Genomic DNA, 24,867 nt, shown 5'->3' with positions numbered 1-24,867 from the left:
TTTCAGTAAGTGAGAAGAGAGGAGTGACGAATCGCACTCCACTTTCAGAGTGTCTTGTTATGGAAAATTTTCTTGCATCGCATCCCAGAGAATTAACATAAAATAATTGCACAAATGTTAGAAAGAACTTACGAGAACATTGTAAAAGCATCAGTAGAGCACACATTCATTCATTTCTTTAACAAATAAGAATTGAGCAACTTCTACATGTCAGATATTGTCCTAGCCACAGGAAACACAGCAATAAAAGCAAAAAAAAAAAAAATCCTACTGTAGAAGGCTTACATTGGAGTGGGAAGAAACAGACAAATAGTTATCGGCATCTGACCATAAGGTAGGTTAAGGAAGAATAAAGTATATTAAGGGAAGCAGAATTAGGAATATAGGGAACGAGAATACTGTTTTAAATCCTGAAAGATAATCTTTCTGAGGAGGTGACCTTGAGTAGAGACAGAAAGAAATGAGGGGAAAGTATGCACAAATGTGGAAGAAAAGCATTCCAGACAGAGAAAAAGCGCATGGGAACATGCATGTTCATGGAGAGTGAAGAGGGGAGGGTGGATGAAGCGTGTGCTGGCAGTGAGAGCAGGGGTGGTGGGAGCAGCCCACAGAGCACCTATGGCCAATGGAAGGATCAGACTTTCACTGTGTGCAATATAAGAAGCCACTGGAGCATTCTGAACAGAACAGCAACATCGTCTGGTCAATGTTGGGTCATGTGGACTGCTGTTGCAGGATAGGCGGTGGAAGGGGCAAAACTAGTTAGGAGGCTATTGCCTCAGTCAAGACAAAAGATGGGGGTGGCTTGAATCAGGATGGGAGCGTGGAGATGATGAGACATGGTCAGATTCTGAACAAATTTTGAAGGGAGAGCTGACATAATTTGTTGATAAATTGGGTACATGGACTGTGAGTGGGAAATAGGAATCAAGGCTGACCCCAAGGCTGTTGACCCAAAAAGCTGATAGAATTTACTGAAAAGCAAAATACTGCAACAAAAGTAAACCAGAGGTAGGTATGAAGAGAATTAAGGGCTTGATTGGAGATGTATTCAGTTTGAGATGCATGTTACACGCCTAAGTGGAGCTGGCAAGTAGGCAGTTGGACTTCAAAGTTGGACTCTTATGGGAAACGTTAACCGCTGAAGCTACTTTTGGAAGTTATTACCCAGATAGCTGGTACTTGAGCCATGGAAGTGAAGTTTACAAAGACAGAAATCTTCTTGTTAAGGCCCCTTGGATTTCAATAATTTACCAGATTTGTGCAATAGTAGACCAAATAAAAAATAAATAGAACAATAAAAATTTCTGTCTGTAGAGCCTATATAGTCAAAGTAGAAAAGCCTCTGGACCTTTAAGACTTGCAGTTTACTAGCTCTGTTCAAGGAATTCAATGACCACAAAACATGTGTGAGCATATAATATAAGGATGACCAAAGAAGGGAATTTAGACCAAGATCATCAAAAAGTTTTCATAGAATACATCAAAAAGACATCTGATACACACACAAGCACATACACACTAAATTCAAGATAGACAAAGATAGATATAGACTTACCATGGACATTTATACTTAATTATCCATAAAGAATAGAATCAAATTCCATTAATTTTTTTCAATTCTTTTTCTAACTCAAGACTTTCAAACCTCCTCTCTCTTTCGTTGTCCCTTCCTTGCTCATCTCAAATAAAAATCACAATTTATAAGATCACTCTTACCAAACCAAAGAGACTTGGGGGGAACAGTAATTTTTACGAGCTAACTTGGGATCTGTTATCATTTTTAACAGGTGACACTTGATTTCTCACCTGATGTACCAAAGAATGGCAGAACGAAAGCCTCGAGGGAGAAAATGAGATTTTCATAGCTTAAACACTAAAAATAACAGCCCCATAACACTGAATCTCATTATCAAACAGCAAACACTCCCACCTCTCTCGTCAACTGTGGTGTGCACGAGATGCCTTTCAGAAGGCCACACATTCATTTACACTCATGCCTACCCACCATGCCACCCCCATCACAAACAGACACACACACACACCCCACCAGCAATGATGCTGTTACCTCTGGTAAACTTGGAAAACATGTGTCAGAGCTAGAACCTTCTCTTGTCACACCATCATAAATTACTGCCCAGGATATGAGTCTGTGGTTGCAGACCATTTTGTTCCTTATGTGGTGAATTTGGCCAGAGCTGGTGAGAACAATGAATGCAGCTACATGTCCAATGTGCAAGGAGGATATTCAGACCCAGGGTAAATTAGAGAAAGAAAAGACCCCAGCAAGAGGCACGATGCAGCTCACTCAAGCTTTCTCAATCACTGTTTACATCACGTTCACCCATAAAATAGATAATGACAATATTTTCCCACATATTTCTAAGCTGCTGGTCTCTGGGGAAGTCTAAAAGTTCACAGTGGCCTTAAAAATGTGTACCAAATCTTTAGCATACAATAACAGAGATGTGAAATCAGCATTTTATCAATCACTGGATTAGACCTCCCTATGCCCCAGGCAAGGGACTATTTGCAAGGCTACCAAAAAGCAATGAGCCTTGTCCTACTCCACTGTTTTGCCCTTAAATTCTGTTGTCTTTTGGGGAAAGCCTTACCTCCGGAATCTTGTCTTGGAGTATTCTAGAGGGGGAAAAGCCAGCATAGCACTCCACACCACACCAGACTACACAAACTCACCTCCCTCTCCCTACCCCACCACACTCCTTCTTCAGCGCCTTCGGGAGGGCTGCCTTTCTTATCCTAGCATGGCTTGGAATTAGCAGAATACAGGATTAACACTTTATGTGCTAGGCTTCAAGAACAGTTTCAACATCCATGGGCATGTTAGAGTTTGAAAATGTCTTCATGCCCTTTACCACAGTGAATACGTCCAACAAGACTCTGGGAGAAGCAATATGGGCATTACTCTCCCATTTCATAATTGAAAAGGGAAGGCTCAGAGTTAAGGCAGCACAGAGGCCAAGGTAAGAAAAGGCTGGCAGCAGGATATGACTGGAGGCCCATGAATTGAGGTCCACCTGCAGGAACTATATTCACTCGTCTTTCTTTATAGGAAAAGATTCTGGTCTCAGGCAGATCCGACTGCCACTCAGGCAAACCTAATAATTCCTCTAAGCCAATTCACTCATCTATAAAGTTGATTTATTGTACCTGCAAAGGCAATTATGATTAAGGAAAATGGAGAATAGAAAGCACCAGGACCAGGACTGAGCACGTGTTCTGGGGATGTTAGTTTCCTGTGTGTCTCTTCCCCACTCCTTCTGCCCCAGCTTCAATCCGCACAACACTATTACCATTACTATAATTGTTACTTTGATGTGATTACACCTAACCTGTTCTCTGTGCTTACTACATACCAGCCACCCCTATACTTAATTCTTGCCACAACGCTATGAATTACCACTATTATCCACCTTATTTGAAAGCCTGAAAAAAAAAAATGATTGTCAGGACAGTTGTGCAGAATTGAGAATCCTTCTCTGGTCTGAGTCCCATGTCACAATCTCAGCCACTTGGACCACCGCCTGGATGCTCAGGCCTCCTGCTCAGCCCACTTGTTCTCACTAGCTTTGAACGTCTGCCCTCTCCCTCTTCATTCTCATGCCCTGGTCCTCACCTGACCTAAACAACCTTGTAACTAGATTAATAAAACAGCTTGTAGGACCTAGCCCCTGGTGCTATTCACAAGTCTCTCACCTAGGTTTGTTAGATATAATAAAAAAAAATATAGAACTCCCAATTAAATTTGAATTTCAGATAAATAACCATGTTTAAGTATAACTAGGTCCCAAATATTACATGCTATGCTGACTTGCATGAGACATAGTTGTACTAAAAATTATTCATTATTCATCTGAAATTCAAATTTACATTAGTATCCTATATTTTATCTTGATAACCCTAGGCACTTCCCAATCTCTAGTAGACTCTGCTATTCTGTGTGTCCCATGTCCATAAACCCTGCTGTAGTGGTTATTACATTAGAGGATTTTGAAAAATCACACCTCTATTATTCACATCTTACAGAGTTCCCTCCATTTGAATCTCAACGGATTTATGACTTGTGTTAGTAAAACTGCAGTGGCAGTGTCTCTTCTAAGCCTAGGTTTTAGGAAGCCCTAGAAAATAGTGTCGGGGCACGTATATCAGTTATCTATTGCTGCATAACAGTTTCTGATTTTGCACTCTTGTAATCTCTGAACTCTCAAGTAAGAAGTCTCACTACTCTGCTGGAAAGACTATATGTATTACTTTACTTCACAAGGATTTATGAAATGCAAATGAGAATGGGACGATTTAGATCAGCTTCCTCAGAAGTAGAACTCAAGACCAAGATATATATATATACACACATATAGAGATATATATGGACATATATATGTACGTGTGTGTGTGTATATATATGACATATGCACGTGTGTGTGTGTGTGTGTGTGTGTATATATATGGAGAGAGAGAAAGACCTTGAAATTACATGAAGGAAAACCAAGGAAAGCAGTCAACAGCAAGGCCTAACCTCTGATCCTAATTGAGCTATTTCAGCCACCTCCAGCCATTTGAACCATGGTATCAAGCACGAATGAAGAAACTGGTTTGGGTATTCCAGCCCTAAGAGGCACCAAGTGAAACAGAGATATTCTATCCCGACTGTGCCCTGTACAAATTTCAGACCCTCAGAATCGTGAGAAAGTAACAGTAATTTTTTTTTTTTTTTTTGAGATGGAGTCTCACTCTGTTACCCAGGCTGGAGTGCAATGGCGTGATCCCAGCTCACTGAAACCTCTGCCTTCTGGCTCAACCAATTCACCTGCCTCAGCCTGCCAAATAGCTGGGATTATAGGCATGCACCACCACGCCCGGCTAATTTTTGCATTTTTAGTAGATACAGGGTTTCGCCATGTTGGCCAGGCTAGTCTCGAATGCCTGACCTCGTGATCTGCCCATCTCAGCCTCCCAAAGTGCTGGGATTACAAGTTTTGAGGTAGTTTGTTATGCAGCAATAGATAACTGACACACATTCCCTGGCACTATTTTCTATAAAGCTTTAGGGTTAACATCATAAGCATCTAATTCAATTCAGTTATTACCACAGAAGTCTCACAAACCAAACTTACCAGCTCTGATTCTAGATACAAGCTGCCTCTTTAAAAGCTGCTGGAGTCCAAGCTGGACCCCATATTTCTCAGTTACAGTTGGAAACTAAGACGTGACAGGGCACAGCAGGCAGTTATCGTGTTGTGCTGCATAACAGAAGCAGCGTGGGGCCAGCCCACACCCAGGGAGACATTAGCAGAGCAAGGCTGAGAGAAGATTGTCCAGCACCTGCCTGCTCTCAGCTGGATCTCCTGCCAATCTCATTAGCTTTATGCTTACATAATCACAAAGTCCACCTACATAGCTTTCAAAAGAAAAATTCCAGGAACTGTGGGCCATAATATGTATCTGAATTATTATTTGGGTCGGTACACTGAGGAGAGAGTTGATAAAAGCACAGCAAGGAAAATATACTGGCAGCATCAGTGGAAAAATACAAGAGGTTATGATATTGATCCACAGTTTAAACAATAATAATGCCATCATTGGACCCCAAAAGTGGTTAAGTCATATCCTGAGCATTACTCATGTTTGATGTCCAATATAATGATCAGGCTTGATTTTAGTGGAAGACTTCTGCATAGAAAATGAGGAAGAGGAATTCATAATTCCCCAGAATTAGAGTTGATGTCACTAGGGCCTTAAAATATGTATATCATCTGAAAATGAATCAAGGGTAAAAACCTTTTGACAGAATTAGTTAATGCTGCTGGAAAGGATAAATCAGAGGATAGACACTAAATAGAGAGAACGTTGGCTTGAAGTCTTTGCATTAAGTTGTAATATAGGTACTAGACTAACTCAAGGTATGGCAATTCCTTTTAAGGACTTAGAAAAATCCCTTAATTTTAACTTAATTGATTTCTCCAGAGTTGACTTTTTGTGAAGGAAACTGCCCTGTGGCTGGTCCTTTAATTGCAAGTATATTTGTTTGAGAGCCTATCATGTGCCAAGCACCAGACAGGCTCTGGAAATTTTGCAATTAGTTGCACACGGCCCAGGTCCTCAAAGAGCTTACCGACCTGTACAGAGCCACATGTGGAAAAAGACTCTTGAAGTAGAGCCCTGATACATGCAGTAGGTAGTTAGGTCTGAGAGTCCAGACTTACTTAATTCCTGTGATTCAATTCAGAAGACAACTGTCTACGTAACCTTGAAAAAGAACCTGAAATTCTGAGACCACTGGCTAGCTTCATGTAAATGCTGATTGTTTTTCATGGAATTCAGTGCACTGGAGTCAGACACAGCTGGATTCAAGTCACAAGCTACAGATACATTACTACCTTTTGAGCCTCAGTTTCCTCATCTGCAAAAGGGGAATAATAACATTTACTTCGGCCAGGCGCGGTGGCTCACGCCTGTAATCCCAGCACTTTGGGAGGCCAAGGCAGGCGGATCACGAGGTCAGAAGATTGAGACCATCCTGGCTAACATGGTGAAACCCCATCTCTACTAAAAAAATACAAAAAATTAGCTGGGTATAGTGGCGGGCCCCTGTGGTCCCAGCTACTCAGGAGGCTGAGGCAGGAGAATGGCGTGAACCCAGGAGGCGGAGTTTGCAGTGAGCCAAGATCGCACCACTGCACTCCAGCCTGGGCAACAGAGAGAGACTCCGTCTCAAAAAAAGTAATAATAATAAAAATAAATAAATAAATAAAAAATAACATTTACTTCACAAGGTTTTTATGAAGTGCAAATGAGAGTGCGACAATTTAGATCAGCTTCCTCAAAAGTAGAACTCAAGACCAGGACTCATGATTCATGTCCAAGTAATTTATTTTTAAAACATGCTTCCAGGGGCACCAGTAGGGGTATGTGGGAAGCAGGACAGGGAAGAGGAAGAAGTCAAGTAAGGCTGTGATCTCAGTGAGAGTGCCACAAAGACTGGCCTCAGCCTGACCAGGGAGGGCAACTCTGGAGTGTAAGTCGAGCCTCAGAGTTTAGTTCTACTGGAAGCAAGAGCGGGGCATTTATGTTCTTGCATCTATTGGTCATTAGCTAAAAGCTTCCAGGGGGGTCTAGAAGGGAAAACTAAACTCACAAGCACTTTAAATTCTCTGCATATGTGGGTAAAGCAACTCCAACAACCAGAGCACAGGCCTCCAAAGAACAGTTTCAAGGGGCTAGCTATTTGGGAGCAAATGCTCATTGAAGCTGGGGGAGGTGGGAACAGGCATGGTAAAAGATCTGAGGGTGTCTGGGTGGAATACCAATGGCATCCACCTCAGTTTATATTTCTAAGCACACAGTAGTTAATAAACAGTCCTTTCCCATTTTCCTTAGAACGTGGGGTGGTGGGAATCATCCCAGCCTTTCACACAATGCAGTCAAGACACATCTTTCAGCTTTGTCTCACTTGTAGCTCAGAATCGTGTTCTACAGCAATAGACTGAGACTCTCACACGTGCAGGCAAATTCACCCAGGACCCAGGAAGAAAAGGGAATACGAATCACTAGTACTCTCTAGTGGGCTATGGTCCACTAATCCCTCAGTTTCTTCTCCAGCAGCTCCTTATGAGACCAGGAGAATCTCCCTCACCCCTGCCTTACTTGCAAGACAGGAAGTAACTAAACAAGGGACAAGGGGACAAGGTGGGAAGTGTTGGTCACATCCATTTTAGGCACTCAGCAGTTTCTTGCCTCACTGAGAGGCACTGCTATCATGTACTATAGTGGCTGAGGTGCTTTTTTTTTTTTTTTTTTGAGATGCAGTTTCACTCTTGTTGCCCAAGGTGGAGTGCAATGGCACCATCTCAGCTCACCACAACCTCCGCCTCCTGGGTTCAAGCGATTCTCCTGCCTCAGACTCTGGAGTAGCTGAGATTACAGGCATGTGCCACCACATCTGGCTAATTTTTGTATTTTTTTAGTAGAGACAGGGTTTCTCTATGTTGGTCAGGCTGGTCTCAAACTCCTGACCTCAGGTGATTCGTCTACCTTAGCCTCCCAAAGTGCTAGGATTACAGGTGTGAGCCACCACGCCCGACCGAGAGGCTCTTAACTCCCACTCTGTACAGGGACAGTGGCTGGGCCCAGACATTTCTTTCAGGGGCAACTTGCCTCCCAAGAGCTGGACCAGACCTCTCATATCTGGGTAAGAATTGATGCCCAAATAAAGGATCTTTAAGAACCACCTGGCCTAAACTAGCACATAGTTCAAAGGAACATTCTGCCCTCAACAAGGAGGAAAGAGAGGGGTCAACACAAATCTGGGGCCAAGGGGCCTGAGGAAATCTACTGTCTATTGAGAATATGATATAGGCCATGATCTCTATTATTCTTGTTGTTGGAAGAAGGATTTTAAGTTTCAGAGAGGAAGTGATACTACTTCAAGTATCCTCATTCACTTATTCATTTATTCATTCTGTCAACAACCATGTTTCAAACACCTACCATGTCCCAGGCACTGTGCTAGATGCTGGATGATGAACAAACTCATCACTCTTCCCCTCAAGGACAGCCCCATCTAGTATAGAATTCAATGCCTTGAAGGGTGAATGGTTTTTTGCCTGATTGCAAGTCCCTGGCTAATGTCAACTGCCTCAGCTCTTCCCATCATATCTGCTTTTGTATACAGGCTTCCTTCTCGGTATCTGAACTTACCCTCCTCCATGTCCTGTTTGTCTAACAGCTCTTGTCAACAACAGCTCCATTCCCTCAGGTCTCATTTAGAATCCTGGTCCCTAGCACTAGGAAACACCTTAGGTCTACATTAGAGATAAGTTACACCCTCTCTCTAACCCTATTCGACCTCCTGAGAGAGTCACCTTCCACACACCTGCTGAATGGGCAAAGGGCACAGGATTCCACCCCTTAGTTATATCATATTGGATGGAAAGGGACCCCAAATAAGAGCTGGGCCAATCACGTTCTTCTTCAAAGGGTTTGGGATAGAACACACAGAGTGGTCTCTTTGAATACAGATCCTTGAGCATATGCTATCCAGCGAGGTCTGAAAAGGCCCGTAGTCCCAGCTACTGGGAAGGCTGAGGCAGGAGAATGGCGTGAACCCAGGAGGCAGAGCTTGCAGTTAGCGAAGATAGCACCATTGCACTCCAGCCTGGGCGATGGAGCGAGACTCCGTCACACACACAAAAAAAAAGAAGAAAAAGGAAAGAAAAGAAACACAATCAAGTACAGACAGGTACTTCTAGTGAAGATTTAGTTCATGGTTAGCAGGAACAGATCTTCCCAAGTAGTTCTGGGAATGAGGTCAAACCCATTTGTTTCCACATGGTCCCAGACAACCAAAAAAAAGAGAGAAAAATTTCAAAGGGTAATGGAAAAATTTCCAGGCATCATAGGGTCATTCATCACATCTAACTGGCACCTTGATTCTTGAAATGCTGGATAAATCTCCTTTGGAAGTTAGCCATGTAACTGTCCTATACATGTGGACTTTATTTTTCAAAGTAAAGTAATAACTTTTTATTCAAGGATTCCTAAGCCATGGCCCCTAACCAAATTAAATATTCTTTCCCCACTGCAGTCATTTATGTTATTAGTAGTAGTATTTTTCTTTCTTGTACTATTCATTTAACATTATTTCTGGAGCACCTACTATTCACTGAGCTTTTTTCTGACACAGGAATGGAGTCCTGAGCACAACAGTCCTCTACTTTCATGGAATATATATTCTAGTTGGGGTTTGGGTGAGACAAATAATAAACAAAAAAAAGTAAATATGTACGACATACATTACAGTATATACATAAAAATATACATACGGAATATATAATATATAATGGAGATTAGGGAGAAAAATAATTGAAAATTGTGAAGATAGAGTTCCAGTGATGACAGGAGTTTGCTATCACACATAGAATACTCAAAGAAGACCTCGCTGAGCTTGTGACATTTGAGCAGAGAGCTGAAGGAAGTGTGGAAGTTAACTGAACATATCTGGGGAAATAACCTTCTGGGCAGAGAAAATGCAAGTACAATGGCTCTGAGGCAAGAAATGCTTGGTGTGTCCTAGGAAAAGGAAGGAAAACAATGTCTCTAGATTGGAATGAGTATAGGAGACGAGGTCAGAAAGGTGTACATAAATACTTGCTACTAGACCTCAAGTTCTAAAAAGTGAGGAACACTTTAATCATCTTTATACCCTCCCTAGCTCTTACTAAAGCAACTGGCACGTCGAATGCTTTAATAAAATGTTCGTTGTAGTTATAATGAATGTAGAGTATATTTATGTTTTATGTCATTTCCAGTGCATTCCTTTTATTATTTATTATTTTAAAGAAATTGGTCGGGCACAGTGGGTCACACCTATAATCCCAGCACTTTGGGAGGCCAAAGCGGGAGGATCACCTGAGGTCAGGAGTTCAAGACCAGCCTGGCCAACATGTCCAAGCCCCGTCTCTACTAAAAATACAAAAATTAGCCGGGCATGGTGCGCATACCTGTAATCCCCGCTACTCGGGAGGCTGAGGTAGAAGAATCGCTTGAACCTGGTGGAGGTTGCAGTGAGCCAAGAGCACGCCGTTGCACTCCTGCCTGGGCGACAAAAGCCAAACTCCTCAAAAAAAAAGAAATTAAATTTAGTTTTCATTTCTATTAACTAGGTTTAATTAGGGAATCAGTAGATGTATTTCTGTTGGATGGGTGGGTGGGTGGATGGATGGATGGATGGATGTGTGGATGGACCAACAGATTTAGATATACAGATGTCAGATTTGAGCAAAACCCTAGATCCTGGCCATGATTATACATCTGTACCCATGGCCAGGATCCAATGGGCCTCTCAATTTATCCTTAACTTGCTTATTTGCAATTTTATCCATCAAGTGATGCCACATGAGGAATTTAAATATCCAGACTAAGTGGGAGAGATTATAGTTTGCTAAAGCACTGCTGTTCCAAGCTCAAGAATGTTATGCTCTTGGCACTTATAAACCCAGTTCTAGGCATCATTATCTCGGTGGCCTTGAGACATTACCAGTCTATCTCAGAGAATCAGACTTGTCTCCTGATTGTATCTCTATCTTTTCCTCACTTCCTGGATGATTTACAATTACTTTCTCTCTGTCTGTACCAGCACAACACTAACAAGTAAGGGCTCTGCTGACTCAGTCGCACATGAAGTCCATGAGGCTACTCAGGGCCACCCAGTTGGCAAGTGACTGAGCTGGATTCAAAACCAGCTATCATCCTCTTTCCTCACACTACACACATTGCCCTAAGGCAGACTTCCACACTGGAACTGTTTCATCTGTTAAAAAATAAAAAGAAAAAGAAAAGAAAAAGCTGATTCTGCAGTGACCACTGGGACATCTAAACAGAAGCCTCACCTTACCCCACCTCAGGAGACAGGGCCATTGGAAGGTCAGAGTGCCCCTTTCCTGGTGTTTCTTGTGCATCTGGATTCAGCACACAGCCCTGTCATTCCCCAGCTGTCCACTAGGCACGGCCGTCAGCAATAAAGGAGTTACCACTTAATCTCTGGTACTTAAAATGGAAAATTGAAGCATATAATCACAGGAGTAGAAACAGCTGAATCTAGGAACTCTGAAAAACCCTTTAGAGTAAGTTGCCAAATAGTTTTGCTCTTTGCCAAAATATCTTTTCTCTTTATTTAAACCTTTCTGAGTTATAAGAGAAATGCAATTAAAACCATGATATTCTCTACTAAAATGAACAGCTTCTGCTGTCTAAGAAAAAAAGGAAAGACTCAAAAATACACCTGTGACTATTGTAGCTCTTGGGAGGAGGAAAAGCCCTCTTGAGTCATCCAGAGTCAGGCCACTTGGAAATTGACCATACACGTAGGTTGGGAACTAGGCTGCTTATTAAGCTACTGTATCTTAGCACTACCCACCCATCTGTTCTCTGTTACATGATTTTGAGGCTGGACTCCACAAATAAAGTTTATCCTTTGCCATCTGGTTTCCTGTTAGGCTCTGCCAATAAAGGGTATTAGAGGAAGACTGCAAACCCAGAGGATGGCAAAGGGATTTGCCCCTTGCTGTTTGCTTTCTGTGCCTGTCAACATACCCTCAGCAATAGTTCTTCATCCTAGCAGCAACGTATGGGTCTAGGTCTTTTTTTTTTCTAATTTCCAGAATCAGCCTCATTGGAGTCACTGCAGAGACACCAGCACCAGCCAGGTGGCACTTCCTGCTCCATGGTCTTGTTCTCAACTTTATGGGGCCCTTCATCCAATCTTCTAGGTTATACTAATCCACTCTACCCTTTGCTCCCCTGTTCTAATGGTGGAAGATATTTCCTGTAGTTTTTATATCTTTCTGGAGTTACAGTTTTCTAAATACGTGTTTAGCAATTCGATTCCCTATATTAAATTATCTCTGTTAAAATAACTGGTACGGTTTTTGTTTTCCTGAATGAAACTTGATGGATACAGGATCTAACTTTATTTGTATTCCAGATATAGGTTGGAACGGTCACTTTCCCAAAACTTTTATTAATTTATTAATCCAAGAGAACACATTATATGTCTGGCATTCTGCTGAGGACTGGGAAAAGAAATATAAGTATCTTCTACTAACTTAGTCCAACAAACCATAAGAATACACAAATAAACCCTATGCAACCTGATGTGCTAAAAGAGATGTATAAAAATTGCCGTGGATTTTTTTTAAAAGAAAGGAGTATGCTATAACAAAAGTATCTCAGAAAAAAAAAATTTTTTTCAAACAAAAAAAGGGGCCGGGCGCGGTGGCTCACACCTGTAATCCCAGCACTTTGGGAGGCTGAGATGGGTGGATCACAAGGTCAGGAGATCGAGACCATCCTGACTAACATGGTGAAACCCCGCCTCTACTAAAAAATACAAAAAATTAACTGGGTGTGGTGGCGGGCGCCAGTAGTCCCAGCTACTCGGGAGGCTGAGGCGGGAGAATGGCACGAACCCGGGAGGCGGAGCTTGCGGTGAGCTGAGATTGTGCCACTGCACTCCAGCCTGGGCGACAGAGTGAGACTCTGTCTCGAAAAAATAAAATAAAATAAAATAAAATAATAAATAAATAAAACAAAAAAAGGAACAATTCATTTTATTAAGCAGGATTCAAAGGCAGATAAAGAACCATACTGAAAAGATCGAAAAAATGTTTTAACATAGACACAGGGAAGGGAACAACACACACTGGGGCCTGTAGGGGAGAGGCAACGGGGAGAGAGAGCATTAGGAAAAATAGCTAATATCTGTTGGATTTAATACGGAGGTGATGGGTTGATAGGTATAGCAGATCACCATGGTCCACGTTTACCTATGTCACAAACCTGCACATCCTGCACACGTACCCTGGAACTTAAAATTTTAAAAAAGAGAGACAGAACAAATGAAAAATAAAAAAAGAAAAGAAAATGAAGGTTTTAAAGGGCCATGTGAATTTACTGTTTAAAAACAACTATAGTTATTTTTAGTTTAAAATAGTTTAAAAACAACTATTAGCACTCTCAATTTTCATTTATTATATCCACAATTTAAAAACTATTAAATCAATCTGGCCTGCTGAATCTCTGCATAATTCTTCCAGCCATTAAGATTACATTCATTTGTAAAACATCACCTTCTGCAGGAGTTGTATTTCATATTTCATAACCCTCCCCCACAAACACACACACAAATGCTAAACTTGTTAACTCTCTTTTCAAGGAATGCGCACTCTTACAACAAGCATTACGCAACTATAGAGCAAGCCCATGAAACCTAAAGTACATTCCATGATACGTTACTTCACTGGGGGCATTAGTAGGTAGTCCATGAATGAAGGGTACAATATGTAAATAACTTTGTGAAATGCTGGACTGAGCAGATAGATTTACTTACTGCAGGATTTTCCAAAGCTTTTAATATCCTAATATGTTTGTGAATGCCAAAGACAACGTTAAAAATTGCAGCCAGCTCTCCAGATCACATTTGCTTCAATCTTTCATTTATCCATCATATCCAATCAGATATTTAAGTTCCCTCTAGTTTCTTCCTCCTTCTTCCTTCCTCCCCACTGTGACCATCCAAGTCTTTGTCCTGGTCTTTTTTATCTACCACCCTCCTACCTGACCACCTTGCCTTACTTCTCATCCCCCAAGTCAGTCTTCCATTCTGACCTGCAGAGGTCAGAAAACTGCAGCCCACAGACCAATGCCAAACAGTTCCCTGTTTATTCATAGTTGATAAGCTAAGAATATTTTTACATGGTTATGTTTTAAACAGTTATATAAGCACCTACATAATATCATTTTGTGTCTTTTTGCAAAGCCAAAAAATGTACTATCTGGCCCTTTAAGAGAAAGTTGCTGACTCCTGCTTGACGCCCCTGTCAGATGCATTTATCCTAAATCACCTGTACTTTTTATGGTTTCTTATCACAAGTTATAATGGCTCCTGCTTGTTTAGCCTCAATGACCGAAAACCATGAACAAGGAAAATCCTCTCACCAAGCAGGGAAGTGAGGTCCTTCTTTTAGGTTTTGATAAAGAGAAAAATTGTTGTCATCTGCTGACTCCAGTGCAAAATCAGGGAACACTAAAGGTATAGAAAGTCCCTTTCTGGGGATACAAAAATGTGCATGCACCAGAGAGTGGTAAACAGAAAGAATGACCAATTTTGTCAAAGCAGAATTACCAAACAGGAAGCAGAAGGTACACGCAGTGATGCACTGACAAATGTCTCACAACTGGCTTTCCACTGAGATGCAGGGAAGATTTTAATTAGAGGTGAGAGGCCTTGAGGTGTATCATGTGCCAATTTCCATGGTGTAAATGCTCAAACCATGCTGGTTTCAAGTTACAAATAAGACATCATGGAACTAAGTTGGGAAGAGACACATTTAATGGGCTTTCACCCTAATACAGCAGGAACAGAGCAGGAACCAAAGCAGGACTAAAAGGAGCAGAGTCCCGTTTCTCTGGGCTTCTGTAACCTGGTCACTCAGGAGAAAGGCAAGCTACCTAGGATAGTGGTTAGAAATCAAGTCGACAGCCGGTCCTTGACACTAGCCTGAAGTTTGGGAAAGTATTTCATCTGCTCCCTTTGTGATATGACTTTTTTTCCTGGGGGCTGGGGAGGTCCACCCTGTTCCTACGCTCAAATTCTTTCCATTTCTTTCACAATAAGGAAAGCTCTTGAGAAGGAAAGCAAGGAAATATACACTTATCCACCCCATAGGCCAAATGCCTGATGTCAAACCCTTTCCTCGGGTCATGTTTGGTTAGGATATTTGGTTAAGAAGTAAGCGGTAAAGAAAATTTGAAAACAGTATATAAAAGGAGGCATCAGAAAGAGAAAAGTAGAAGAAAGGGAATTAACTACTATCAAGTGTGTGGTTTTTTTTTTTTTTTTTTTTCCTCATTAAGCAAGAGGTTCAGGGTTCCATAAACTTAGAAGGAATAAAATTCATCTTTATTTTCACTCTTCTTTAATAAGTATTCAGCATTTTCTTCATCTACAAACGTAGGTTATAAACCCACAATGTGATTTTGTCAACAATAGAAATGACAGATATTTTCATGTACAGTGTTACAGTTTGGCAGGTAAATCAAAATATCATTTATGTGCTTCTTTACCTCAAAATTAAAGTAGTTATCAGACCCTCAACTTAATCTCTTAATTTTGAACACATGAACAAAGAAACATATTACATTCTAACACATTTATTTTTAAAAAACATTTTGATAAATGTATTATAGTGTTACCTTTGTAATTCCCCATATTTTGTTTTACGAGTTTAAAGTACTTCTTCTAGGAGCCCATAGCCTTCACTAGACTGCCAAAAAATATGGTCAATAAAAGATTGAAATCCCCATGGAAGACATTTTAAATATGTTAGTTTAACCATCAAAATGATGCTATAAGTTTTCTTGATCTCCTTTCACTGGTGGAAAAAAAATTGAGTGTTAAAGAAGTTAAAAGATGACCCAAGCTTATTCTGCCATTACATGGCAGGGCCAGTAATTGAACTCCAGTTGGCTTGATGCTCTATTGCTCTTCCAGACCCTTCACTCTTCTGATTGCTCTACTGGTAAAGGGAAGGAGGGTTTGCTCAATGGTCTTGATCAGGCCCCAAATATCTGAAAAGGTCTTTTGGTTGCTACAAAGTCAAGAGCCCCAGAAAGCAGGCCAGCAGGATGTTGCAGAATGGGCAGAAAAGTAGCCTTTCAGTGCTACCATTGTCCCTCCTGGAGTGGCTTAGCTAAATTAAGCCAGGCCTCAGTGACCTCGTCCTCCAGACATGCTACAGGGACCTAGCCTATGTGGCAAAGGCCTGGAGGGTATATGCACTCCATTATACAGACAGATCCCATGGGTTTCATTGCATACCTCAGCTCAGTGCGAGGGAGCAGGAACACTGTGAGAAGGAGAACTTCCAGGAGAAAAGATGGGGAGGAAATAAATTCTCTCTAGGCTTGTGCCTCTGCTCTGCAGAGTGACTTTACTTCTGTCCAACCACCATCTATTGGGTCCTCTATGCCAATACTGTGTGAAATACTGAGATTCAAAAACAAACAAGTTATATAGTTTCTACCAATAGGAGCTCACGGCTTAGGGGCAGTTATACGTCCTGCTAGCTAATTCCAGGGTTCTTTGATGCTAATTCAGAAATCCCAGGGGGAGGAAGAGATGAAAACAATCCCAGGACAGTGAAATAAGAGGAGTAATACATGGAACTGCAACGAGGATGACAAAGAGGGATTTATATTGGTTACTTAGGTAAACAACAGAAGTTTTCACTAAGGGACTGAAAAGATGGATAGGAGTGTTCCCTACAGGGTGGAGGGTGGAATGGTGAACAGGCGGAGAGAAGACTGTGGACTGAATCACAGCTCACCTTCAGCAAGAGTGCTGAGTTCAGATTCCCCCAAAGGCAGAGCTGAGGCAAAGACTTGAGTGCAGGTGGTTTATCTGAGAGGATGTGAAATTGAGGGAGTAGTGAAAGACGGAGAAGGAAGAAAAGCCAGTAAAGAGTACATTTCTGAGTTGTTTACCACTGTAGGCAACAAGGGCTCAATGTACTAGGAGCCTGCTATAAAACCACATGGAACTCATCTCAGCACTGTTCCACTGGGGGAATGGGAGGCCTGAGTGGTAGAGACGAGGTTTGCTCTCAAGGAAGTTAACTCCATCATACTTTTCACGTTCCGCCTGCATGCAGCTGAGTAGCCTTTGGTGGTTTTGGAGACAGTAGAGAGCCACCCCTCTCTGCATTTGTGTGATGTTGTCTAGTTCATGGAGGGGTCCACCAAGGTGTGCTGAATCAGATAGGCTGAGAGGATGGGAAATATCACAAGAATCTACTACTACCAACATATGGCTTCTCCTCCCTGGACCAGAGGGAAGAAAAAGAGTAAAAATAGAGGCTGAGAATCACACAGGAACCAAATGCTGCTCAGTCTCTTCCTGAGATTTGACCTGGGAGTTTACAAAACAAAACCAGTCCCTTTCAAGCCTTGTAAGATGGAAGAAGCTGTTTCAGAGAGTACTAACATTTTAGATAGAGCAGGCCTTACCCAGATTTGAAAGGCTGAATGAAACCCCTTCCCCACTCCCAAATATTTTCACCCACTAAGCCTAAATTTTTCACTTCAGTTCCTGCCAGGAATCCTATCAAATTAGGTATTTATTTTCATATATTCTTTTTTGATATCAAGCAAATTATCACAATTTCACATGGTTTCAGAAAATAAGTACAAAAGGCTCAGTAATTATCCTAAGGAAAGGAATAAAAATTTATTAAAGTACGAAGATGTTCATTATAGCATTTTTTATTTTCATGTTTATGTGTTCAATATTCATTTTTAGTGAGACATAGTTAACACACAATAAAAGGCACCGATTTTAAGCAGTTTGATGACTTTTTGGCAAATTAACACATCCTGCTCTCACAACCACACCACAATCAAGGTGTAGAACATTCCATTACTCCTAAAATGTTCCCTATACTCCGTTTGAAGATGATCCTCCTAACTCTGGTGCCAGGCAACACTCATGTGCCTTTTTTTTTTTTTTCTTGAGACACAGTCTCGCTCTGTCACCCAGGCTGGAGTACAGTGGCACCATCTCGGCTCACTGCAAGCTCTGCCTCCTGGGTTCATGTCATTCTCCTGCCTCAGTCTCCCAAGTAGCTGGGACTACAGGTGCCCGCCATCATGCCTGGATAATTTTTTTGTATTTTTAGTAGAGACGGGGTTTCACTGTGTTAGCCAGGATGGTCTGGATCTCCTGAACTCATGATCCACCCGCCTCAGCCTCCCAAAGTTCTGGGACTACAGGTGTGAGCCACCACACCCGGCGTGCCTTTTATAACTATAGATTAGTTTTGCCTGCTGTAGAATGCCACATAAATGAAATCACACAGTATGTGCTATTTTAGGTCTGGCCTCTTATATTCAGTATAATGTGTGAAATTTATCCATGCTGTGACATGCTTCAGTAGTCCATTCCTTTTTGTTAACATTATTTCTGCATCTGTAACCACACTTAATATGGAAAGTCTTTTTTTTTTTTTTTTGAGATGGAGTCTCATTCCTGTCAACCAGGCTGGAGTACAGTGGCATGATCTCAGTTCACTGCAAGCTCTGCCTCCCGGGTTCGAGGGATTCTCCTGCCTCAGCCTCCCAAGTAGCTGGGATTACAAGCGCCCACCACCACGCCCAGCTAATTTTTTTGTATTAATAGAGATGGGGTTTCACCATGTTGGCCACGCTGGTCTCGAACTCCTGACCTCAGGTGATCCACTTGCCTCGGCCTCCCAAAGTGCTGGGATTAGAGGCATGAGCTACCATGCTGGGCCAAGTCTTTTAAATTCTACCCATTTTAGTGAATATGATCTGGGATCTCCTTGTGGTTTTAATTTGCATTTCTTGAATGACTTCTTATGCTGAACAGCTTTTTGTGTGCTCATTAGCTATTTTTATATCTTATTGTCTTCTTTGACATGTCTCTTTTATCCACTTTATTAGATTGTCTTTTCTGTATTGATTTATAATGCTTTTTAAAAATGAAACTACCTACATGGGGCAGGGCGTGGGGGCTCACGCCTATAATCCCAGCACTTTGGGAGGCTGAGGCAAGGATCACTGAGGCCAGGAGTTCAACACAAGCCTGACCAACACGGTGAAACCCCATCTCTATTAAAAATACAAAAACAAGCCAGGCATGGTGGCGCACGCCTATAATCCCAGCTATTCAGGAGGCTGAGGCAGGAGAATCATTTGAACCTGGGAGGTGGAGGTTGCAGTGAGCCAAGATCACATCACCGCACTCCAGCCTGAGTGACAGAGTGAGTGACACTCTGAAAAAAAAAAGACCCTACATGTCAGAAAACAGAGATTACGTATTTACATATACAACAAGCTTTTGAAGGCTTCCACCAAGATATAGCAAAACCATCCTTACCAAATTGATAACTGTGCCTAGAAGTGAGGTTGTTCAGACAATTCAATGCATTTAGTCAATAAATGGATAATGGACCATGTTGTCTCATCAATATTCTGTAAGTATCCTTTGTTAGTTGTTATTTTCCTCTTTACCTTTATAATAAGTGTCAAGATTTTGATTCCCAGGTGTTTTTTTTTTTTTTTTTTTGCAATTTAATAATTTTTCAAGGAGTCAATTTCAACCAAACACCACATGTTCCCACTCATAGGTGGGAATTGAACAATGAGAACAACTGGACACAGGAAGGGGAACATCACACACCGGGGCCTGTTGTGAGGTGGGGGGAAGGGGGAGGGATAGCATTAGGAGATATACCTTATGTAATTGATGAGTTAATGGGTGCAGCACACCAACATGGCACATGTATACATATGTAACAAACCTGCACGTTGTGCACATGTACCCTAGAACATTAAGTATAATAAAAAAAAAACCAAATATGTTCTCCAGTTGACGTGCTATAATATATAGTACACACATATACACATATATATAATTGCTTAAAAATAGCTCATGTGGTCTTATCTAAATCACTATGATGAGATAGAGGAGATATTCACACAGGAATCTTGGTGGCTAGACAGATATTCATTGAGTAAAAATGAATTTTGATGTTACTAAATTAAAAATTTCCAATAAAAATTGTCCAGAGGGGCTAGGCACAGTGGCTCACCCCCATAATCCCAGCACTTTGGGAGGCCGAGGCAGGTAGGTCACATGAGGCCAGGAGTTCAAGACCAGCCTGGACAACATGGTGAAACCCTGTCTCTACTAAAAATACAAAAATTAGCTGGGCATGGTGGTGCAAATCTGTAATCCCAGCTACTCAGGAGGCTGAGGCACAAGAATTGCTTGAACTTGGGGGGCAGAAGTTGCAGTGAGCTGAGATCACGCCAGTGCCCTCCAGCCTGGGTGACAGAGTGAGACTTGGCTCTGTCTCAAAAAAAAAAAATACTGTTCACAGGATACACTTAACCATGAACACAAACTATCCACCACTTAAATTAGGACTTCAAAATAACCAGAACTTTTATAAAGAAGAACCCACTGGAAAAGGTCATAACTGGAGATTTTTAAAAATACATGTTTAAAATAGAGATTTTAGAAATGATATGAGTATTGATAATAAGGTCTAGAATTTGCCATGGGTGAGGTAGCTAGAAAGTTGTGTAGTGATAAGCTATTACAAAGGAAATGATTATTGGAAGTCATCAAGAAATCTGGAGGATAAGGCATTTGAAGTTTTATGCAGATAGATGCTAATGTTGCACATGATATTTGAAGTTAGAAAAACTGGTCCTTGGTCCCAGATCTGGCTTTTATAGGTTGCATAGTCTTTTTCTCAGCTATTAATATAAAATAGTGACAATAACGGTGATGATGGTGGTGTCTGGCAATGATGATGATGATGTCAGACGATGATATTGGTGGTGATAACAAAAATGATGACTGATTAACTTACCTATTCACAGCCTTAAGGACAGTATATGTGAAGGCAGTTTGTAAACTATAAGGCTCAATACAAATGTAAAATGTTGCTTTTATAATTTGAGGCATCACTTGGTCATTATATTAGCTGGGGTTCAACCAGAGAAACAGAACCAGCAGGAGATATATATTAAGAAATCTGATCGCAAGAAATTTGCTTATGCAACTGTAGGGACTGGCTAGGCATGTCCAAAATCCACAGATCAGGCCATAGTAAGAGTAAGCTGAATCCTCAGGCGCGAGCTGAAGCAGTCCAAAGGCAGAATTTCTTCTTCTGGGAAGCCTCAATTCTGCCTTTAAGAACTCTCAACTGATTGAATCAGGCCCACCCAGATTATCTAGAGTAATTTCCACCACTTAAAGACAACTGATTACATGAAAAAATGCTCATCATCACTGGCCATCAGAGAAATGCAAATCAAAACCACAATGAGATACCACAGTTAGAATGGCAACCATTAAAAAGTCAGGAAACAACAGGTGCTGGAGAGGATGTGGAGAAATAGGAACACTTTTACACTGTTGGTGGCACTGTAAACTAGTTCAACCATTGTGGAAAACAGTGTGGCGATTCCTCAAGGATCTAGAACTAGAAATACCATTTGACCCGGCCATCCCATTACTGGGTATATACCCAAAGAATTATAAATTATGCTGCTATAAAGACACATGCACACGTATGTTTATTGCAGCTACTATTCACAATAGCAAAGACTTGGAATCAACCCAAATGTCCATCAGTGACAGACTGGATTAAGAAAATGTGGCACATGTACACCATGGAATACTATGCAGCCATAAAAAAGGATGAGTTCATGTCCTGTGCAGAGACATGGATGCAGCTGGAAACCATCATTCTCAGCAAACTATCGCAAGAACAGAAAACCAAACACCGCATGTTCTCACTCAGGTGGGAATTGAACAATGAGATCACTTGGACACAGGAAGGGGAAAATCACACACTGGGGCCTGTTGTGGGGTGGGAGGATGGGGGAGGGATAGCATTAGGAGATATACCTAATGTAAATGACGAGTTAAGGATGCAGCACACCAACATGGCACATGTATACATATGTAACAAACCTGCATGTTGTGCACATGTACTCTCGAACTTAAAGTATAATAAAAAAAAAAGAAAAAAGAAATTTCTTTAAATTAAAAAAAAAAAGACAACTGATTATGGACTTTAACCATATCTACAAAATATCTTGACAACACCACCTAGATTAATGTTTGATTGAATAATGGGGGACTATAACCCAGACGAGTTGGCACATAAAACTGACAATCACAGTCACATACTATTTTGTGTTCATGAGTTCATTATTTAGCTTCTTTGAGCCTGGGTTTCTACATCTCTGAAATGGGAATAACTATCTACTTCACAGGGCAGTCATGAGGATCCAGTGGAATCCTATGTGTTTAAATGAATGTTAACTATAGTAGTCTGCCTTATCCACAGAAGACACATTCCAAGACCTCTAATGGATGACTGAAAACCGCAGATAGTACCACATCCTATGTACACTTTTTCCTATATGTACATACGTATGATAAAGTTTAATTCATAAATTAGACATAGTAAGATATTAACAACAACTAGCAATAAAATAGAACATCTATAAAAATACAGTGGTCCCCCTTATCCATGCGGGATGCCCTCCCAGACCCCCAGCAGATGGCTAAAACTGTGGATAACACTAAACCCTAGCCAAGGAACATCAAGGTCACCTTTTCACTTAAAGGAAGCACTCATTTACAGCTTCTCTTTGGTATATGCAAACTGCCGGCATCACTACTTTTGCACTTTGGGGGCATTATTAAGTAAAACAAGGGTTATTTGAACACAAGCATTGCAATATTGTGACAGTTGATCTGATAGCCAAGGCCACTACTAAGTGGCTAATGGGCAAACAGTATTACAGTGCGGAAACGCTGGACAAAAGGATGATTCTTGTCCCAGGCAAGACAGTGTGAGATTTCATCACACTACTCAGAACGGAATGCAATTTAAAATTTATGAATTATTTCTAGAATTTTCCATCGAATATTTTCAGACCATGGTTGACCACAGGTAACTGAAACTGCAGGAAGTGAAACCATGGATAAGGGGGGACTACTGTATAAGAGTGAAAATTAAGGAGCTATCAACAGTAGGAAATTAAATTTAGCTAGCTAACCCTTATAAAAATGAAACCTAGACCCTGGGCCTCCCTGGCACCAACTCTTAGTTAACAGGAAAAAAAAAATTACCACCTGCCCATCTATCTCACTGATAACTTGTATAAATTTGTCAGCTACCTAAGAGACTGAGTGATTCACACCACAGTTCTTTAAAAAATAATTCTCATGTAAACAATTGTTTTAAAATGTTTCAGTAACACCAGCCTGTCATCCAAGTTGACACTTTCCCATGGTCCTGGACAAGGCTCAATTCCCTTGCTTTGTCCTTGGGGAGCTGAGCAGAACAATTGCTTTCAGTCTCACAATCTTCTGAAGCAATTCAGCTTCCTAATATTGATATTTAAATCAAACTCACTTTGAGTAGATGGCTGAGCCATCTCCTTTATGAAGGAGAAAAATCCCTGCACATACCATAAACCCCACATAAACCAAGCAATATAAAAGATTCAGATCAAGGTGAATAATATGCAAAATAAGGATTTCTTCTACATGCACAATAATGGTGCTTTGGAATTCATTTTTCAAAGTTGCGTCTTAAAGGTATGTTCTCCAGGCCAAAAAGTAATTGCAAATTCACCTCAGCAGGTTGAGAGAAACTCAGAATTTGTCTGAGAAAATACTTTTGCAATTTGTAGAGGATGGCATTTGGGAGGATATTAGGTTCTACAGCAGTTAGGATCAGGATTAATAGCCACAGGTAGGCAGAACCGAAATAACACTAAAGCTGATGGAAGATACAGTTTTTGTCAGTTCTCAAGAGTGCCAATCTTCCCAAATAGAGTTTCATTCACCTGCCCAATTTTCACTGGGTCAAATCACATTAGATATTTCATAATCACCAATTCCCAGACAGCCAAGCAATTGAATACAATGAAATCCTTAAATGTCTCTCTTGCCCATGTTCTACAGTTCAACTCCATCTTTTCTTCTCTTATTTTTCTATATGCTTTATCCCAAATCAAAGATCAATTGGTCATAAGTATTTAACCAGCAACAATCTTTGAATGCCTACTATGTGTCAGGCACCTTTATAATAAACTGAGATTATAATAAAATATAAAATAATATTCTCTTGATTTCAGAGACCAGGACATGTGATAATTTTAAAAATCACTATAACATGAGATGTGAAATAAGATGTAGGTGAAAGTGCTCTAGGTGCCCAGAAGGAGAAACGCCAAATAGAGCTGAGCAGGGGGACAAGAAGTTTGAATTGCTTCTTGAAGGTGGGAAAGCGCCTTCCAGACACAACTGACACTTAATGAATATTTACTACATATCCTAAAGTCAGCTGAGTACTTTATGTGTGTTAAATAGAAACCACAGGCTGGGCTCGGTGGCTCAAGCCTGTAATCCCAGCACTTTGAGACTTCAAAATAACCAGAACTTTTATAAAGAAGAACCCACCGGAAAAGGTCATAACTGGAGATTTTTAAAAATACATGTTTAAAATAGAGATTTTAGAAATGATATGAGTACTGATAATAAGGTCTAGAATTTGTCATGGGTGAGGTAGCTAGAAAGTTGTGTGGTGATAAGCTATTATAAAGGAAATGATTATTGGAAGTCATCAAGAAACCTGGAGGATAAGGCATTTGAAGTTTTATGCAGATAGTTTTATGCAGATAGATGCTAATGTTGCACATAATATTTGAAGTTAGAAAAACTGGTCCTTGGTCCAT

The 24,867-nt window shown here is 40.9% G+C and overlaps 1 pseudogene; it reads right to left on the bottom strand.

The window, feature by feature from the left end:
- LOC105491147 (U3 small nucleolar ribonucleoprotein protein MPP10-like) overlaps positions 1-24,867 on the bottom strand; it is a 35,257-nt pseudogene that overhangs the window by 6,377 nt on the left and 4,013 nt on the right.

Source organism: Macaca nemestrina, chromosome 7 (genome assembly GCF_043159975.1).
Source record: "Macaca nemestrina isolate mMacNem1 chromosome 7, mMacNem.hap1, whole genome shotgun sequence".
Lineage (NCBI taxonomy): Eukaryota > Metazoa > Chordata > Mammalia > Primates > Cercopithecidae > Macaca > Macaca nemestrina.
This window is presented reverse-complemented; position numbering and strand designations above follow the sequence as displayed.